This window comes from Perognathus longimembris, chromosome 17 (genome assembly GCF_023159225.1).
Source record: "Perognathus longimembris pacificus isolate PPM17 chromosome 17, ASM2315922v1, whole genome shotgun sequence".
Lineage (NCBI taxonomy): Eukaryota > Metazoa > Chordata > Mammalia > Rodentia > Heteromyidae > Perognathus > Perognathus longimembris.
The window spans coordinates 49,315,731-49,335,879 of record NC_063177.1 but is presented as its reverse complement, the minus strand read 5'-3'; positions in this window follow the sequence as shown (position 1 = coordinate 49,335,879).

Genomic DNA, 20,149 nt, shown 5'->3' with positions numbered 1-20,149 from the left:
TCTATATCTTTATCTATATTTTTTGGTTCTGGGGCTTGAACTTGGGGTCTGGGCACTGTCTTTGAGCCTCTTTGTGCTTAAAGGTAATGCTTGCCCACTTGAACCACAGCACCACTTCTGGATTTTTCTGAGGAATTTATTGGAGAAAATCATCTCATGAACTTTTCTGCCTGGGTTAGCTTTGAACCCTGATTCTCAGGTCTCAGTGTCCTGAGTAGCTAGGATTACAGGCGTGAGCCATGGGTGATTGCCTAGCAATGAGAAATATTGAAGATATTTTAATTCGTAGCTAAAGCAAAATGGTAAACTGTAAATAAATATGTGTAAATATTTGCTACAAATCTTCCCCAATATCTTGGATTGATTTCCTCATTCTATGACTGTATAAGATACAGATAAAATGCTGTTGTTGCTGTTTTTATCATCACAGAGGGCAAAGTGAGGATACATCATCTAGCCAATGCAGAAAATCTAAAATATACTTGGGCTCTAGATTTATGCCAGAGTTTTAAGTGAAAATATCCAGGATAAAACCATATATAGCAAAGAAGTTTTTGCTGTGAATTTTCATGTAACTCCATAGATCACTAAAGCAAAAGAAAATTCAAAATCTAATTTTTTTTTCACCAGGGATCAGAGCCTGGAAGGATTTGGGGTTCTTCAAGTGTCTTGAGTTATTTCTCCAATATTTTGGGTTCAATAAAATCCAAAATGCATTTTGCCCTGAGCACTTTTCCTCTTAATTTTGAAACCCATGTGTAATCTAAAGGAAATGTAATCCATATGTTTCTGATTCATTTACACTTAACTCATCAAAATATTTTTCTAGGAGCTATTTGATGTTGGAGAAGCATTTTGAAATTTTTAACATAGGCTTTTTAGCCCCCTTTACCCCATCTTTAAAACAGAAGACCATGTTTGCCAAGGTGAAATAAGTCTCCATAACAAAAATATCTGGGTTTGGTTCCAAACTCTGAACCACAGAAGTTAAGATAGGTTCTTAACTTATCCAGTTTGTTCTTGGATCCCATTTTCTAGGTCTAGTTCAGTAGGATTGCCCACGATGAAAACTGGACTCCCGTGACCTAACCACAAGATGAAGAGGAAGGATTAAAACAGGGAACTAATAATGTTGTAATGTTCACATCCACCCCCCCCCCGCCCCCAAGTAAACAGTACCTCACAAAGGCTTTGCTTCAGCTCACGGAGAAAGTGAAGGGTCGAGGTAGATAACTTATTTCAGTTGGGAATGGAAACTACCCATATTGTGTGGAGGTTTGTACACATGGCCCCATTGAAATAAAGTAAATAGAAATTAGTGAATTTCACACACATTCCTCGGCACACATCGAGATTTCCTAATGAGCTGATCTTCTCTATGCATTGCTCTCCAATTTGCAAGTACCCTTCGTCATTACAGTGCTTAAGATGTTAGAGCTTTGTGGCCTCAAGATCAAATCTCACCACTCATCTGGCCCCAGACATGACTGTGTTTGCTCCTACCCTGCTCAATGTCTCCAGTTCCTCTGCATACACAGATGCAAGCTGCTCCCTCCGGCAGCAGGGCTTCTCCTCATGACCACGTCACGAGTTCTCATCTGAACATGACTGATACTTTGGACAAGACTGGTGTCCTGGCTTTGCATCTTTCTAATCCTAGCTATCTCTCCTGCATATTGCATGCTTCACATCTCCTTGCCTTTCCTTTTCACTGCATGAGAATTAATTGCACTTTCATGGCAACTGAAAATGCCTGCAAATAGTGCCAAAATTCCCAGGGGAAGGGGGTTGCCTTCCCCTGACCACCCAGCTGAGACTCACCACTCTCAAACTTAGTCCATCTCACTTGGATGGCCAACATAATGTCATGCTCAGCTTTGTATCCAAAACAGGGCATTCACCAGTGATTCTCGGAGTTCTTGCTTTGCACATTCACCGTTGGTTGGGAATAAACAAACACAAAAGCAAGGTGTTACTTACTTTTTCTTATGCTTCCAAGTGTAAGAAAATTCTGTTCTTTTGAATCATTCCTTCAGTGCTCAGTCACCCTACAGGGACCATTACCTGGATTTCTTTTCTTTCAGAGCTGCTACAATACCCTAAAGGGAGTCAGAAAGCATCGTTCCTGTCCTGTGATATTAGGATAGGTTGAAGCCTAACTGATTTGGAAGGCCTTGTTACAGTGTGTAAATAAAAATTAGAGAGGGGCGTGTATGTTATCCCAGCACTGCCAGATTCAGTAAAATCAAATGCAGGATAGCCAGCTAATCTCACATTTAAAAAGGTACTTTTTTTAGTAAAAGAGTATCCCATATAATATTTGGAACATGCATGGGAGCCAGTGAGAGAGATCCTCTGAAAAGCCAAAGCTGGAACAATTTGGCTGGCAAAATAAATATTGTGGTGTTGGGTTACAACCTAGAGTGTGATATAAATACTTATGAGGCCACATTGATGCAAGTCATTTACTAAATGAACGTATCAATAAATAAATGAGTGAGAATAGATGATTTTCCCTTGCAGAAGAATCCCAAATACTCCATTGTTGGGTTAAAGCCAAAAGGGAGCCCTATATTCAGGATATGTGATGCTGTTGGGATGGGATGGGAATAGATTCTTTGTGTGTGATCTGCCTTCCCTAAATGGTAACTGGAGCATCACCAGAGGAGACACATCAGGAGGACAATGTACACAATTGGCAAGACACGGGTGTCTCTAGTGTGCCCCTTCCTTTCTGTCTGTTTGTTTGTGTGCCTGCTTGTTTGCTTAATCAATAGACTTCTCCCAAGTTTTCTCTACAAAAAAGATACATAGGATGCAAACTTCAAGGTGATGGAAAAGGAAGTCAGATTTGTCCCACCAGGAGGAAGTTGGGATGCCCATAGTGGAAACACTCACCTTCCATTCCTGCCAACAATATTCAGAGGCTGCTTCCGTTCTAAAGAAAAAATCTGCAAGACACAGGGCAACCCCAGAATGGACATTAGTAACTTACCAGTCTTCTTCTTCTCATATCAGTCTCGGTCACAAATAACAAGACCCCAGGCTAACCACATCTTCCCACGCAGTGCCTGACAAAGCCCGGATGGGATGCACTGCAGTAGGTAGAGCCTTCTAAGTAGCTCACTTTGGGCTGCCTTCCCATCTCCCACATCCAGAGGCCCAAGAGAGTAATAATGAGATCTGGGATGAAGGATTTAAGGCAATAACAAGAGTAGAAGGTGCTAATCATCCAACAGGTTGTAACCTAATATTATACAATTGATTTTGTTTGCTAATTATTCCAGGTTTGACCCCCACCCCCGGGAGCTCTTTGGCTCCTATCTCTGTGTGAGGTTGCTCTGTTGTTGGAAAAGCACTTCCTGACTTTCCCTTAGTAAGTGATGCTGCGGGTTCCTTTGTATTTCCTGCTATCAGCCCTAGATTTAGAGAATTCTTTAAAGATCTCTAGTTCCAATATTGGAAAAGAGATGTAGAAATTAAGACCTGAGTTCCAGCAGTGGTTGTTGGTATTGGTGTCACTCTTTCTACATCCTCTCAGCTAACAGAGGGGGAAAGTTTATGTGTGTGTCCTAACCCGTGTGCAGATATAACTATTAGTGATGCATTCCTTCATGTTCAGTTCTTTTATCATGGTGCCAACACCAGAGATTAAGATGGCCGTGATGTCAGTAAGTGATGTTATGGTAAAACACCATTAAATGGAGCCCTAATATACTCCTGTATCTATACATCTATGTAAGTACAGATATGACTATACATAGCTAGGAGAGAGACAGAGAAAGAAGGGACCGAAAGATGTTAAGATCAATTATATAAAATTAGCAAGAGAGGTACATTTTTTAAAGGCAGGGACTGTATGAAACTTAGGTTTAACTATTAAACTCTCTGCCCTTCCTTAGCAAAAAGTTTAAAGAAAAAAATTTCTGTATTTAACATTTTGTTGTCATTCCAACCTATGAGTCAGATCTAAATGTCTACAATTGTATTGAAAATATTGATCAATTCAGTTCTTCTGGCTTATCCAACCTGTCCTTCCACTGAGCTTCAATGTAAGACTTTTTTCCTCTATAATCTATGGCTTGATTAGTAGTCCATTATTGTCTTTATTCCTTTGGTCAGCATTTTCTCCAAATTAACAATTTTCTTCCTTCCAGTCGGTCTGTCTGTGTATCTTTCTCTCCATTAAGCTTAGACCTATTTTCACAACAGAAATATTTCAATGTGTTCCAGGTATAAAAACCCAAGGATTTTCTGATTGCTCAAAAGTGTATCAGGAACCCCAGTCCAAAATTCTCATAGTAGCACTAGTTTGAAGTAATTCTTCAACTGTTAGCTTTATTTAATTTTAACATTTCTTCCCGGTTTCTTGGGCACAATTTTTATCTTTGTAACTAAACTATAATATTCTTAACCACAAAGAGTGCTTACAAAAATATTTTTATATCTCCCATGGTGCCTGCCATGCTTCTGGGCATCCAGCAAACGATCAAGAATCCTTTTTGGTTTTAATTGAATTAGCATCCAGGGAAAACAATTTAGAAAACAGTATATAATTCATATCAAATGTTTGAAAGCTTCTTAAAGAAATTTGTAGGAAAACCTGCTTCTGAGATTAACCCTTCTTAGGAGTTTTCCTGTAAGCCAACGTATAAACAATTTCCAGTAATTTCTATGTAAATAGTCCTTAAACTCACAGTGCACAGATGACCTTGAATTTAGCCAACTAAAACAACCACATTATCCTGAGTACTCACCACATTCTGGACATTGTGTTTAGCATTTTTAAATGTATTGTCTACTTTAGTCCATAATTCCGGTAGAAGTAATCGTTTCATTTAAGTACAACCGAAGACAATCAGTTTAACCTTTATTCAAAGGTACAGAACTGAGAAATGGCTGCATGTAGGATGAAAATGTAGGTTGATCTAGTTCTCTGCCATTTCTCATGTGGGGGCATGGACGCTCACAAGATCCTAGGTAGAATTGGACCAGAAGCTAGTGGGCTCCGCCTGGGACCTAGCTCAGCTGAAGAGTTCTTCCATCTTTCTTGACTTTGTGGTATATACATTGAATTCTTTCTTAAAATTTATTTATTCTTATTGTAAAAGGGATGTATAGAGGGGTTATTGTTGTGTAAGCATAGAGTTTGCATTATTCCTCTACAATTATTTGGTACACTTGCAATATACTCCCATACCTTTTAAGGGATGATCATTCAAGGGACACTGTCTCATTAAAAAATGGCTTACTAAAACAACTGGCAAAGAAACAAGATTAACATTATGAATTTTGTTTGTTTCTATATTATAACCTATGAAGACAATATCCATCTTTCATTATTTTCCACTTTTTAGTTTTCTTGCTAATTTAGAACACTATGTTAATTTCGGAGCTGCTCAATAAATAGTTATCAAATAGAATAATAATGTATTGAAAGATCGAGGGTTCATTTTAAGATCCGAGTAATGCCGCCTCTTGTTCACTGAATGGTAAGTCTCCAGGCTATTTATTCCATCTAAGTTCACTTTCTGAGTAGGAGAAAAATATGTTATTCTTAATTTTCCCACTAGCAACTCATGAAGGCTCCTGAAGATAATCGATGGAAGTCCAGAACCCAGAGGACATGGCACAGCTCTTATTCAACTCTAGCATTCATGTATTCTCCCTTATCTTCTCATATTTTCCCTCTCCAATGATCACTATGAGGTCTACTGAAGAGAAGGGATTCATGTAAGAAAGAAGGCTGTGGACTTCAAGTCATTCCTAATTTTAATTTTTTAAGTCACATCCAAGGAGAATACACCATTGAGAGCTGCATTTTCACACAAGGAAGATAATTTCATTCACATGATTGTTCACGCAGGGGGTGAGAACACCGAGTGACAGAATACAATTCTAATAGGATTGCATAAAACACTGTATAATATGAAGTACAAAGCATTTGGTATTTCATTTAGCCTCAAATAAAATTCAAATTTTGCAGCACTTCATTTAGCTGAATATTAATCCCCTAAGACTGGAAAGAAAAGCTAGTGTGAACCAAGCTTTTCAGGATGGATCAAGTTAAATCTCACACACACGCGCACACACACACACACACACACATCTACAATGCACATAGGAAGGTAAATGGTCGTGAGTGATTATAAAAGTCCTCAGGTCTATACTTCTAAGTATATCTGTGTTTTGACCACGGATCCATCAGCTTATAATAGATCAGAGCAAGTAGCAATGAATAACTACTAAATCAAATAATGACTCCATGCTTCCAACACCAGTCCTTTAAGAATCATGCTGGAAAAAAAGGTAAGGGGGTGGAGGAGCAAATATGTAAATTGGAACTGATTAGGGGATTAAGTTTCACTAAAAAAATAAATAAAAATTGGAATGAAAACAGCCTGCAAATCCCACTATGCCAAACCCTGTCTCTGAATTACAACACCAGCGCCTGTCGGCTGTGATAATTTCACTTCATTAAGTTCCAGATATAAATAGAGAACCTTTTTTTTTTCCATGCACCATTTTAAATAAGCATGGACTGAAAACACAGGGTTTATTGATCCACTCAGCTGTTTGTTATTGGGTCTTTGGTCTTGCTTCTTTGTTGCATTAGAAACTTTCAAACACCTATATCACCAAGCCAGGGACAATTTACCTCTGTTCAACCCATTTAGAAATTATTGCATCCAGGCCAACAAAATGTTAAAAGACTAAAACTCATCGAGTATGCTGCATGCTGAAATGCAAAACAGACCTGTATGCACACCACATACAAAAAAACACAGAGAAATTAATAAGAAAACTTGATTAAAAACCAGTGTTTTAGGCACTGGTACCAGGTTACTTTATGCAGTAAGATAATATAAAATATATTATTTTTCCTGCATGTTGAAGGGTTCATATTCAAAGCCATTACCCTCCCTCCAAATTATAAGTTTTTATACTATAGATTTTCCAGATAATATATAAACCAGGTTTTTCAAATTAACTGTATTTTTGTCTCCCCAAGAATGGAAGAATAAAATTTATTACATGGAATACCACTCCTTCTAATCTTATAAATAAAGTCTATGACAAGAAGTAGGCAATGGAATTCAGAAGGCATTAAAAACCTGGACTTTTCTTTTTGTATTTTAATGTGAGGTTGGCAAAATTTTTATGTAAAAAAGAGACAAAATAAAAAAAATATTATATTGTATTTATATGACCATTAAAAGGTCACCTTTGGAGCCTGACACTGAGTGGCTTACTTCTGTAATCAGCTAATCAGGAGTCTGAGATCTGAGGATGTGGTTCTAAGCCAGCCCAGGAAGGAAAGTCCATGACACTCATATCTCCAATAAACTACCCAGAAAAGGCCAGAGTGGGGCTGTGGCTCAAATGGTAGAGTTCTAGTCTTGAGCTAAAGAAGCTCAGGGACAGTGCCAGACCCTGACTGTAAGCTCTACTCCCCCACCAATCACCCCCCCCACACACACACACATACACAGAAGCACCCACTGGCAAGTCTTCTAAAAATGGGTGGTATGTTGGTATGGCTTTACTGTTTCATTATTTATTTATTTATTTATTTACTATTAATTATACACACCTAATTGAATATGGGCTTATAATGTGCTTCAGCTTTTACCCTTTAGCTCAGAAAACTCAGATTCTATAAGCTTTTAAGTTAAGAGGGGGAAAAAAAAACAGTTTTGCAAAGCCTTAACTGAATGTCAATGGGCATTTTCCATATAATAAAATGACCTGGCATTGCCAGAGACTGATAAACATGATTGGCTGGCTGAGTGGGCAGCAGAGGTGTGGAGCCTGGGATCTCGTAGCCCTTGGGTCCAACTCAAATCAGTTGCTTCTGTGAATCCTTCACTTTATGAGCAGTAGTATAGAAGACAGTTTTGAAGTGATCAGTGTCCGAAAATCAGGTGATTCAGGAGACTGTTCAGGAGATCCTCTACTTGATCGACTTTGATTTGTATTTGTCAAGTGGTTATGGTGATCATAGCAATCCAGATTGAGTAGACACCAACTGTGACCCTAATGACCTTGAGGTTATTTCCTGATAGCAATGCCTGGTTAAATTGAGAGAGGGGCAAAATCTCATGAATAATATTTGTATCGTATCCTTCTTGAGTCTGCGCTTCATTGTATAGCTTTGTTCTGGATTACTAATACTTAACTGGTCATGAGAAAGGCTGCCTCAAGATCCAAAAACAGCTCGCTTCAGGCAACTGTAGAATGTATAAACTTTAAATGTGTACAAGATGAACATTCCCAGAGAAAACTGGGCAGTCTGGTTCTAGTTCCCTATTTTCAAGCCAGGCATCCAGAGGGAGCCATGGTAGTTAGGACATTAACTACCTCCTGAGAATTTATGCATTCAGAGCACTGGCTGTAGACGGATACATTACAATTGTGTGCCATGCTGATGTGATTGTTGTGATATAATTGATGTCAAAGCATTACTTAATTGTAAAAATCACTAAGGCGTTTTGAGTATTTACTCTGCAGCAGACACTGCAGAAAGCTTCTTAAAGCGATTACGCCAGCTATTCATCATTGTAGCTCCCCAGGTGTGGAGCACACAGAGGATATGAGACATATCATGTCCACACTGAATCTCCTGGAAGAAAAGAGAAGGCCAGTCTCCCAGGTGCATTACAGGAGCAAAGTTGAAAAGCTTTGGTTCACTTTCTCTAGAAAGTAAGACACTTCCCTCTGGTTTTTAAGCCCCTATGTAGCTTCCTTACTATATCGCTTGCCTGTGATACCAGAATGTCTAGAATTCTCTCCTCTATGTACATTTCCATACAACACTGATACAACACTGGTTATGCCTAGCACAGAAGACTGTAGACTAAGAAAATTACATAGAAAAGGAGTTTAGACCACACCACTCTACAGGCCGGGAAGTCCAAAGTCAAGGCAACAACGGCAACTAATCAGGACTGTTTTTCTTTCTTGCTTGGTAATGGAAGACAGAATAGCAACAAGAGCAAGACAGAGAGAGAGGGAGGTGGGGAGGAGGGAAAGGAGAGAGACAGAGAGAGGCAGACACAGAGACAGAGGCAGAGAGAAGAGAGTGGGGGTAATAGAGGTGACAGTAGAGGAGTAAGGATAAGAGGAGAGAAGAGAAAGAAGAGAGGAGAGAAGAGAGGAGAGGAGAGGAGAGGAGGAGAGAGAGGAGGGATAAGGAGGGAAGGGGAAAGAGAGGGGAGGAGAGAAGTCTGACACATCTATTTGGGGGGAACACATCTCATAGTAACTAGCCTATTCACTCAATAACTACTTATTCTTTCAATAATGGTAATAATCCATTTATGAGAGCTGAGTATGAATAACCCAATCATCTCTTCAGTGTCTCACCCCTCAACCCTGTTGCATTAGGGATTGGGTTTCTAACACTGGAGCTCTGGGGACACATTTAAACGCTATGATGAACAGACTCACGTGACTCTCTTACCCGTGTGCTTATCCTTCTCTTCTGTTTGTTAAGGATTACCAGAAGGTGATAATTTGGGGGCCTACTGAAATGTTAGTCATATTATTGAATTGATTAATCAGATCTTTTACCACCGGCTTCTTCTAGTTCAGTGTCGATTAGTTTCAGTGTAGCACAAGCTATGCAGCTATTTTCTAAAGTTCTAGCAGTCTTATTACAGAAATAAAGGGAAACAATTGAAATTAATTTTGGATAATAAGTCTGCCTTCCTCCCTTCCTTCCTTTCTTCCTTCCGGTCTTCCTGCTTCCCTCCCTTCCTTCCTGTTGTCTTTTTATATATTGATTTTATTAGCATCAATTATTGTCTGAGTATTGTTTTTTAGCATGCTTGTTTATGCATATCACTTCTCCTACATTCTTATTTCTCTTCTTATCCCTCCCCAAACCAGTCTCATTGAGCTTCCTTGTTCCATTCCACAAGTGCATGTTCATAGATGAAGACTGTGTTCACTCTCCTTCCCCCGTTTGTATATCTCTTTGCCACTATTACTTACACCTTACAGCCTAGTCCAGACATATTTCAAATTCCAAATATTCCAATTTTGCTTAATGTCATGTTACTTGTTCAAAGGACATTAGCTGTGGTATGTGTCTTATTGTTATGTTTGATAAAAATTTAAAATAATTCTTATAGGAATTAACTAAAATCCTAAAGTAGTTTTGATTGAAAATTTCACACATTTTTGTTTTCCCCATTCAGGGCCTGGATGCTATCTCTGAACATTCTTGCCCAAAGCTAGCACTCTATCACTTTGGGTAGCTCATTGGAGATAATAGTCTCATGGACTTTCTTGCCTGGGCTGCCTTTGAACCACAGCCCTCAGGATTTAGCCCCTTGAGTAGGTAGGATTATAGGTGCAAGCTACTGGAACCCAGCCTAATAATTTCTTTCAGTTTGACACAGTGTTTCCTGGTTGTTTCGAATATAGCATCTAGAGGGGGTTATTATTGAGTTATATGATTAGAGAGTAAAATACACAAACAGGCAAATGCTTTTTCAAAGGAATTCCTCTTAGTATATTGCCTCTGCAAAACTGCTATATGTTTGCTTAGAGTTTAGGTCTGTGAATCAAGAACACAACCTTCATTCATTCAGGGGACAACTTAGATATACAGAGGTTTCTATGGAAACAGTCAAGCCATTTCCTTTCCTACCTCATGAGCCCAGGCCTTTTCTACCAAGCCTGATTTCCGTCCCTTCACCCAAGAGTTTGAGGAGATTGGGAAGTCTGATCCTGGGGTCTGGCCCAGCTCCAGGCAGAACAATAAAAAAAGACATAAATCACAAGGAAAAGAGGTTAACACTGGTGGGAGGTGTGAAGGTGGAGAGTTGAAATATGCCTACCATCTCACATCTGCAGAATGCAGAACTTCCTTGCATAGAAAGAGGGCATCTTCACAAATGTGTGTGCTCAGCCTCTGGTCCACTCAGTGTTGGTATTGGCGTGTATAAGATTGCTAAAGGAATCACAGACCAGTGGCATTTTCTAGGCTTTTCTAGATAATTCTTTATCCTCTGTTTTTATTATTTTAAGATGTCATTTTCTCAGTTTCACACTGCCTGTTTTCTTGGTTCCTTTAGTAACCATTCATGAAGCACCTGTGAAGAGCACCTTGAGAGACCACAGGGCCTAGTATGGAGTCTAAGGGAATCCACAATTGTTTTATGTCTCAAAAAGACTGAAATTAGAAAGAAAATGTCACAAACAAAACAAAATAGATACACAAACAACATAAAACCCACAACAATATGAGATAGCTATTCATAAGTACCTAGAGACTTCTAATGAAGTGTTCTGAAAATGGGTACAAGGCCTCACTTATGTTGGAATTGAAAAAAACAACAACAACTAATGATATAGATAAGGACTTTAGCCTGTCAGAAGAAAGAGTAATTAACTCACAAAAATTAACTGACATACATGAGCAATCTCCAGAATGGAGACTCTGGAATACCAGATTTATCTGGCAGATGAAATGGTAGCTGAATCTTTCATACTTACTGATAACTATGCAGAATCTGAACATGAATTCCATCCAGCCTCTTACTCAGATTTGTGGAAATCAGGATGGACTTTTCAGAATTGACATGGTGTAATATAATCAATCTGTCTTGGTCAATACAAGGGAAGGAAGTAAGAGATGACCTGAATTTGGAATGAACGTGTGTGTGTGTGTGTATTTTCCTACATATAAATGATATATTATTTCTTGAATGATTCATAAGTTAGAGTCAACAATTTTCTGATGATCCCTTCAATTAACACAGCACCTTTAAGTTTCAAATCTAGGCTCTTACTTAACCCAACATGTTAAAAATTCTATGAAGGAAAAAAAGAATCTTTTCTTTTTCTTCACTTTTCCCTCTCTACCCTTTCTCTGTATTGTTTTTCATTCAAAGTATCAATGCTATTGATAGTTTTGAGATTCTTAAAATGATAAAAGATAAATACAAAATAAGCCATTGGGAATAAAGATCCCATTGTCTTTCAAATATGTCATAAAGTATTCGAAATTTCTGTTGACAGAATTCCCAGAAAAATAAAACAGAAAAGAAATAAATGTATGAGCACAATTGCTACCATTTTACAATGAGTTAGGTTTCACTACTCATCCTCAGTAAAGGAAAATGAAGAGGTCACTGTGTGGTACCAGCATTGCAAGACATATTTGAGAGATGATAGAAGGAGAGACATTGATCAACACGCATTGTGCTTACAGCCGGACATGGGGAACTATGACCTGTTTGTACACCTACTTAACAATAAAACGATATATAAAAGTATCAGGAGTCATCCATAAAATGTTAAATGGTGTCCTGTGGTATTACACTTGAAAGAATAACAAAGGGATTGGTTTTTTTTCTTCTTCTTCTTCTTCTTCTGATGTATCAAAAATGCCCAGTCTTCATATTCCTGCTCGAATACGGAGACTCACCTATTGGGAATCTTAGTAACTTCTGTTTTCCAGACACATAAGTGAAAAACCACCTGGAGCAGATGCTCTGTGGAGAGGGAGACCGCTGAGTGGGAGGAGTCTGGGCCGGACAAAGAGAGGACAGCATGAGGGAAATACTGGAAGGGAATGTTGGGAAGCAGGCACTGCCTTCCATCTAGTCAGCGTGTTTGAAGCCGTGATAGCTAAACGCAGCTCCTGCTGAAAGTCTCAGAACCATGAACATTGCATTTTCCTTCTCAAAGTTCCCCACTATAGTCTTTGGTCCTGTCCCATGGTTTTCAGTACCAAGTATAATGATGAGACTTCTATCCACCCTGAGAGAGGGAGTAGGAATCCTCTAGGGAGACTGATATACCTTACTGTTTTTTGTTTGTTTGTTGTTTTGCCAGTCCTGGGGCTTGAACTTAGGGCCTGGGCACTGTCCCTGAGCTTCTTTTGCTCAAGGCTAGCACTCTACCACTTGAGCCACAGCACCACTTCCAGCTTTTTTCTGTGTATGTGGTACTGAGGAATCGAACGCAGGGCTTCTTGCACCCTAGCCAAGTGCTCTACTGCTAAGTCGCATTCCCAGCCCCATCTTACTAGTTCTTGAAAGAGACATAATAACCTAGAAAATTACAAAAGCGGTGCTTGCCCCCCCCCCAGGACTGCGCAGCAAGCCCCAGTCTTCTACATCAGAGTTGAAATAATGAATCCATTTGGACCTGGGCTCTGATGATCAGAATTGTCATTTTCTTCATCATTTTACCAGGATGTGTTGATCATATCCCAATCATTCTCCTAAAATAGCAGTGTTATAATTAGCTGATTGCTCAGAATCCTTTCCAATGAGAGGAAAACCACCCTTTCTTCCTCTTAGCATCCCTTTGTTACTTTTCTGAGCAAAACCTTGAGGTATATATATATACATGTATATATATATATACCTTCTAAACTTGTGTGTGTGTGTGTGTGTGTGTGTGTGAATACTGCTGCTACCCTTCCATTGTCTTTGTGCCTACCAAGGTGCTTTACGTACAGCATCATGTAACAGCCTGCGTATTAAATGCAGAATGGATAAAGTTGGGGGACGTATGGCAATGATAGAAGGAGGCACACTGAATATCTTTGGGCAGTTGGGGGTCGAATCAACACCCCTTTTCAACAAGTTTACTTTTAAGTACTACTTGCTTTTATTTCTTCTTTCTCACACAGTGTGAAAAAGAGAGCCTGGAAGATGTATCGTACCCCTCATTTGTAGGAAGAAAAAGGAAAGGGGGAATGAGCATAAAGGCGGAGGGCAAGCATGCGGGGGCTGGATCACTCAAAGGGAGTGAGAGCAGCAGCAGTCTATTTGCTGAACCCTCAAGATTACAAAGGGGTTTCTATTCCACTTGCAAGGTCGAGTGATGAATATAATGCATCTTGATCCATGTCACTCCTTTCCATCCTCCTCCTACATCTTTCCCAACCCCACCATGCTCCAAGTTATCCTAGCTCCATTTTCACGTGTGTACGTGGAAGCTTATGGTGTCAAGCACCCACCTTTCCTCTCTCCATTCATCTACCTCCTCCCCTGGGCCTCCTCTCTGCCCCCACCAGGACACCACAAGTTCCAGCATTCATTTGACAAACCGTAAGTTAGTTGCTTAAAGAAGTTCCCCTTTTAGAATCCTCCCCTGCATACACCGTACTTTAGCTAATATATTTACTAAATATATGTATATATATACATATACATGTATATACACACATATATATATAATATGTATGACTACATATACTACATCTATGTTTACAGCTCAGATGCCCTTCAATGGATCTTTCTCTCTCTGTCTTTCTCTCTCTCTCTCTCTCTCTCTCTCTCTCACACACACACACACACACACACACAGAGAGACACACACAATTTTTTTACTTATCCATCAGGAGGAAAGAGTGAGAGATATGAAATCATTTGTAGGAAAATGGTTGAAAGATGGAAATCCTGCTAACTGACATAAGGCAGGCTCAGAGAGACAAAATAACCCATCCAATGTGTTTGTTCATAGGTGGAAATCAGATCTAAATTAAAATGTGTATGCAATTTCTTGCTTCGTCCTCATGACCATCATGAGGACTAGAGGCACTGAGAAAGGATGTAAGTTGTGGCGATTCCCCGGTTTGTAAGTGGCACTTCAGAACTCAGGCCAAAGCTGGCTTATAGGTGAAGCCCCTGTTCTTTCTCAGTGCCACAGTGCCTCTTTATGAACGTGTGGCAGAGAGCTCGCCACTCTTTCTCTAACTTTATAGAACAACCAAAGAATCCCACTGCAGCAATTAAGCTCACTGCCTTTTACCTCAGAGTGAGGAAATCTTTAAGAATTTTATTTTTGACCACCTTGTAGATCCAGATTTCTGAGAAGTCGGCTTAGTTTTTCCCTCCCCTCAATTGTCTGTACCATGTATAAGACTTTTTTATTTCCCAATCAAACGGTTACAATGAATCATGGGTACCTTTTCTAGGCAAGTGTGTGTGTGTGTGTGTGTGTGTGTGTGTGTGTGTGTGTGTTTATACATTTGAAGACCAAAATTAAACCTTCTTAAAAATCATACTGATTTTAGAAGATGGCACTGATGAATAAAATGTTAAATTCAGATAAGACATTGCTTGTTTGAAGTCTATTCACACACTTAGACATTACCATTGTACTTTGAAGTCATTTCCACACAAAAACACAGCCATGATAGATGGCTTCATTGTTTTGCTTTAGAAATAAGCAGCGATAGAAATCACATTTTAATATATTCCAGATTAGACTGCATGCTATATTTGTAATAAGGACTTGTTTCCAACATTAGTTGGCAGATCACTCATATGAACAATTATCCAAATAGCTATTAGGATATGATTGCACTCATTTCCAGGCAAAGCGAGGTTGCCAGAACTCAGCCTGGCTGCTGGTTAGATTTTTGGTTTGACTTTTGGAGAAAGCCACAAGAATTTTTGTCAGTCATCTTGGCTGTCAGGGAGACTCCCTGTCTTGGGGCCAGTCTCCTTCTTACTTGAAAATAGAGGCAAATGTGTTTCTCCTTTGTTTCATTTTTATGGTTTTATGTAGTGTACAAGGAAAAATGGAGAGAACGACGAAAAGGGAGTGAGGAAAAGGAGTGGGACATGCTGCTTAGGAAAGTAACGTGAACACAGAGACAGTGGAGATGAGAGATGTCTCATATCATAGCACTAAACAGTTGTACAGGAATGAGGAACATAGCTTTTATACCTACACATGGATGGCTTGGGTGCCCATACTCCTCCATGGTTTTTACCTACAGAGAGTTTAGTGTAACTTGGAGAATAGATGCCAAATGAGAAATGGTGTTTATAGACATGGCGAATCAAACTTTTTTTTTTTTCCTGTCGGTCATTCATTATGCTTCTGCATAGTTTGGCATTTGGGGATCCTGCTAGTTTAATCTGGTCCAACACTCTTAACTCAAGAACAGTGACTCCCTTAGACTAGGTGAAGAAAAGCTCCCTTTGTGCTCAGGTCTATGGCTGGTGGAAAGATTATTTAGAAAGCCCACGTGCTTCATGGGAGTGGGGGTCACCCCCCCCCCCCTCGGCTACAGGATGATGAAGGTTTATGACAGGTCTCCGATTCCACTCATCAACCACCGAAACCACTGTCCCGGCCACAGCTGGAAAGGTCACTGCCCTCCAGACTCCAAGAAGGGCTGAAGGGGCAAAGCAAACTTTTCTTTTAATGTGACATGATCGAAGTCCACCTCACGATCATCCTAACGTACTTTTAATAGTTTCAGTCTCGAAAGGCAAGTTATCTAAAATAATTATCTTCCAGGAAAATGACCATTTTTAGTGCATTTTATTCTGCATGTACCCTAAGAATCTCCGATAGTCATCTACTTGGGGTTTTGGCTTTTAATGGTTATGAACAAACGAAACCATGTATTTTGATTAATAATCCATAGTGGATATTTGTCTTCTATTCTAAGAGATTTCTATTAATCTTCTACCTACCCCAACACTAGAATTGTGCATGCTAAGAAGTCGGCAGAGGGTCCTGCTTACAATGATCCTATATCATTCAAGAAATGTTATGTGGAAATAATAGTCAGCTGTTATATCTTCCTGTGACTGTTGGGATTCTTAGCATAGGACAAAGCTCTATGTCCTGAAAATGAACAGCCTCATTTTCCACTCACAATGATGTTCTTTGGTAGGCGTGATTGATTCCTCCAGGTCTAGCTGTTGAAACAGAGCCTGGGAGAGGTTCAGTAGCTTGACTGAGGACATGAGGAGTTGGAAGAATGATCAAGAATGTAGACACAGTGTTCAAAATACCTGCTTCACTGCCATGTGAGCTGACATGATTACCAATTGTACAATAACCTGTGTGTTGGAGGAAACTTTGTCTGTGTTTTAGCCCCTGAGAGCATCAAAACAATTGGTTTTAATATAGTAGGAAGCAGAAACCTAGCTGATGCGATTGTGAAGAGCTCATAAAACTAAGGGCCAATATTTATCTTTTGCGCTGGAATTACGGAACTCGGTCCTCATTCCCTGCATACAAAAGCAGGCAAAAGCAAGCATTCCAGAGAGGTGTGCAAGATAATAATGGTCTTAAAAGTCTTTGGTTCTTTGTGGAAAGAGATAAGGCCATCAATTTTCTTCATTGATTCCTTGGGGAAAGGAGATGTGAGATGTAGAAAATACCCAATACTTTGGGGGAAAAAATACTAACTTTCAGAAAAGTACCATGGGGGCTGGGGATATAGCCTAGTGGCAAGAGTGCCTGCCTCGGATACACGAGGCCCTAGGTTCGATTCCCCAGCACCACATATACAGAAAACGGCCAGAAGCGGCGCTGTGGCTCAAGTGGCAGAGTGCTAGCCTTGAGCGGGAAGAAGCCAGGGACAGTGCTCAGGCCCTGAGTTCAAGGCCCAGGACTGGCCAAAAAAAAAAAAAAAAAAAAAAGAAAAGTACCATGGGATAAGATGTACTCTGAGTCAAAATACACCAGTATTTTCCTTCCTTCTTCCCTTCGCTTCCAAAGCACTATCATAATTTCAGCATTTGTATTCAAATCCCTTTTGTACAACTATGTATAGATAATAAAAATAAAATAATTAAATATAGACTGCATCCAATACATTATAAATAAAATGCATTGTATTAATTGCTACACACTTAGAAAAATTAGTGTCCTTTAAAAACAGAAAGGGAACATTTTCCTCCTCCCAAAATGTTCCATTGTTGTAAAAAAAAATAACTTTCATGAAATGGTATTGCAACCCAATAACAACAATAACAATGAAATTGTATTTAAACAAACAAACAAACAAACAAGCAAGCAAGCAAAAAGTCAACTTAGGCTATCACTGGTGGCTCACCCCTATAAACCTTTCTACTCAGGAGGCCGAAATCTGAGGAGCATGGTTCAAAGCCAGCCTGGACAGGAAGGTCCATGAGACTCTTTAACTCCAATTTACCACCAGAAAATGGAAAGTGGCACTGTGGCTAGCCTTGAGGAAAAGAACCTAGGGACAGGGCCTGGGCCCTGAGTTTAACCTCTAATACCATCACCACCCACAACATAAAAGCCAAAAAACAAAACAAAACTCTTTTCCTTAGTTCTTTATAAGATGTGATGGTTCCCCTTTACCTCTCCATTTATATAGGGTCACACCAATACTTTCCAAAAACAGGACATGACATTTCCTTATAATCTTTCTTCCTTTCAAAAAAAAAATCTTTCCTTGGCATGGCAGTAACTGTATGTGTACTGTTATTTGGAGGAAAGGCCTAGAAGTCTGCTTGCCCCAGACTCCTTTCTTCATTGATTTCTAACATGCATTCCAGTCCTAGGAAGCCCATGTGACTCTCAAGGTCAAGGAGATAGCCAACTATAAAGAGAAAACACCCTCCTGTTTTGTATAAACTATCATTAAAATCTGCAATTGCCCGGGGTAGAATGATGTTCTGCTTGTGCTTTTCCTTTTCTCATAACTACTGCTGAAATTAAACTTGGAAACGAGAGGGAAAAGATCGATACTGTTGGTCATTGGGGTTTGCCTTTGACATTCCTCGAATAATGGGACGTAATATGGTTAAGCGGAAAACAGATTGATTTTTTACCATTTTCCCACAGAGGTAATAGGGAACAGACTGGAGGAAATTCCAAGGTTTCGTTGGGGGAACTATTTGCAACACAACTGAAGGGGAAAACAAACTCAAACCATCCTTTTGTGCAATTTTCCCTTCAATACTTTTAAGTAGGAAATTTGCTAACCAATTTGTTTTCATTCCTTCGAGTTTCAGGAACTTTGGGAATATGTTCAGTTTTACAGAAAGATTCAAGAAAAATCTACCAACTGTGAATCACGGATGATAAAGGTTAAAATAATGACTATGGTAGTAGAAACTACATAATGATTTTCATACATGGATTTAAGATTCCTGTTTTATACTTCTTTTTTTCCCCCAAATCCCTCTTTTCTACTTTTTTTTTAAAAAAGAAAAAAAAAAAACTCCAATTCCTCTCTGTTCTACTTGCCTTCACTAGCAGTGGCAAAAGGAAAAATAATTTCAATATGTCAATCAATTGAAGCAACTAAATCTGTTTCAATCCATTGAAATAAGAACATGAGAGGTTATGGGAATCTCACTGGCATAGCTGATAGTGACGGAGGCTGAGCAATTTCTTGTTCTAACTAACACAGACTTTCATTAAAGCCAAAGAAAGGAATGCATCGAATAAGTTAATTTCCAATGTCTTTATAGGATCCTAGTTGATTCTTGTGATTAAAGTATATTGCTAAGGAGGCTGAGACCAATGGTTTGATGTCAGAGTTGTTTCTTTAGCTTGCATTACTAAGTTGTGTTTATTTTCTAATCCTAGACAATGGATGCATGTAAAACAAAACTTTTATTCAATTTCCTCTGTGAAGGTGGTACTGTTAGTTCACAGATAACTACCCTCATCCCTGGGAAAGCAATTGAAGTTATTCATTTGAGTATAGATGTGTGGCTCAAGTGGTAGAACAATTGCCTAACAAGCATGATGACCTGAAAACCTCCAATTCTATTAATATACATGCATGTATATAATGAATATCTATCTTTATCTCTGTTTCTGTCTCATATTTATCTATATCATCTTTGCATATCCATAGGAATATCTTTGTCTATATGTACCTATTTGTAAATGCTATGTGTCTGTAGAAACAATGTTAGTAGGACAATCAGCCCAGATTACCCATTCTGTGTTATTTTTTTGGTGAATTAATAGGAAATTTTCACCCCCATTAGGTATCTATTTCTATATCTCTTATTGTTAGTACTGGGAGAACCTTGCTTATCATGGACTAGAAAAATAGTTGCAGGAAGCCCTAATAAAGAGGGACTGTAGGGGACTGGGAATATGGCCTCATGGCAAGAGTGCTTGCCTCGTATACATGAAGCCCTAGGTTCGATTCCTCAGCACCACATTGAACAGAAAAAGCTGTAAGTGGCACTGTGGCTTAAGTTTTAGAGTGCTAGCCTTAAACAAAAAGAAGCCAGGAGTAGTTCTTAGGCCCCAAGTCCAAGCCCCAGGACTGGTAAAAAAATAACTAAAAAATAAAATGTGGCTGTAAACCTGGTGCCAGTGACTCATGCCTGTAATCCTAACTACTCAGGAGGCTAAGATCCGCGGATCCCAGTTCGAA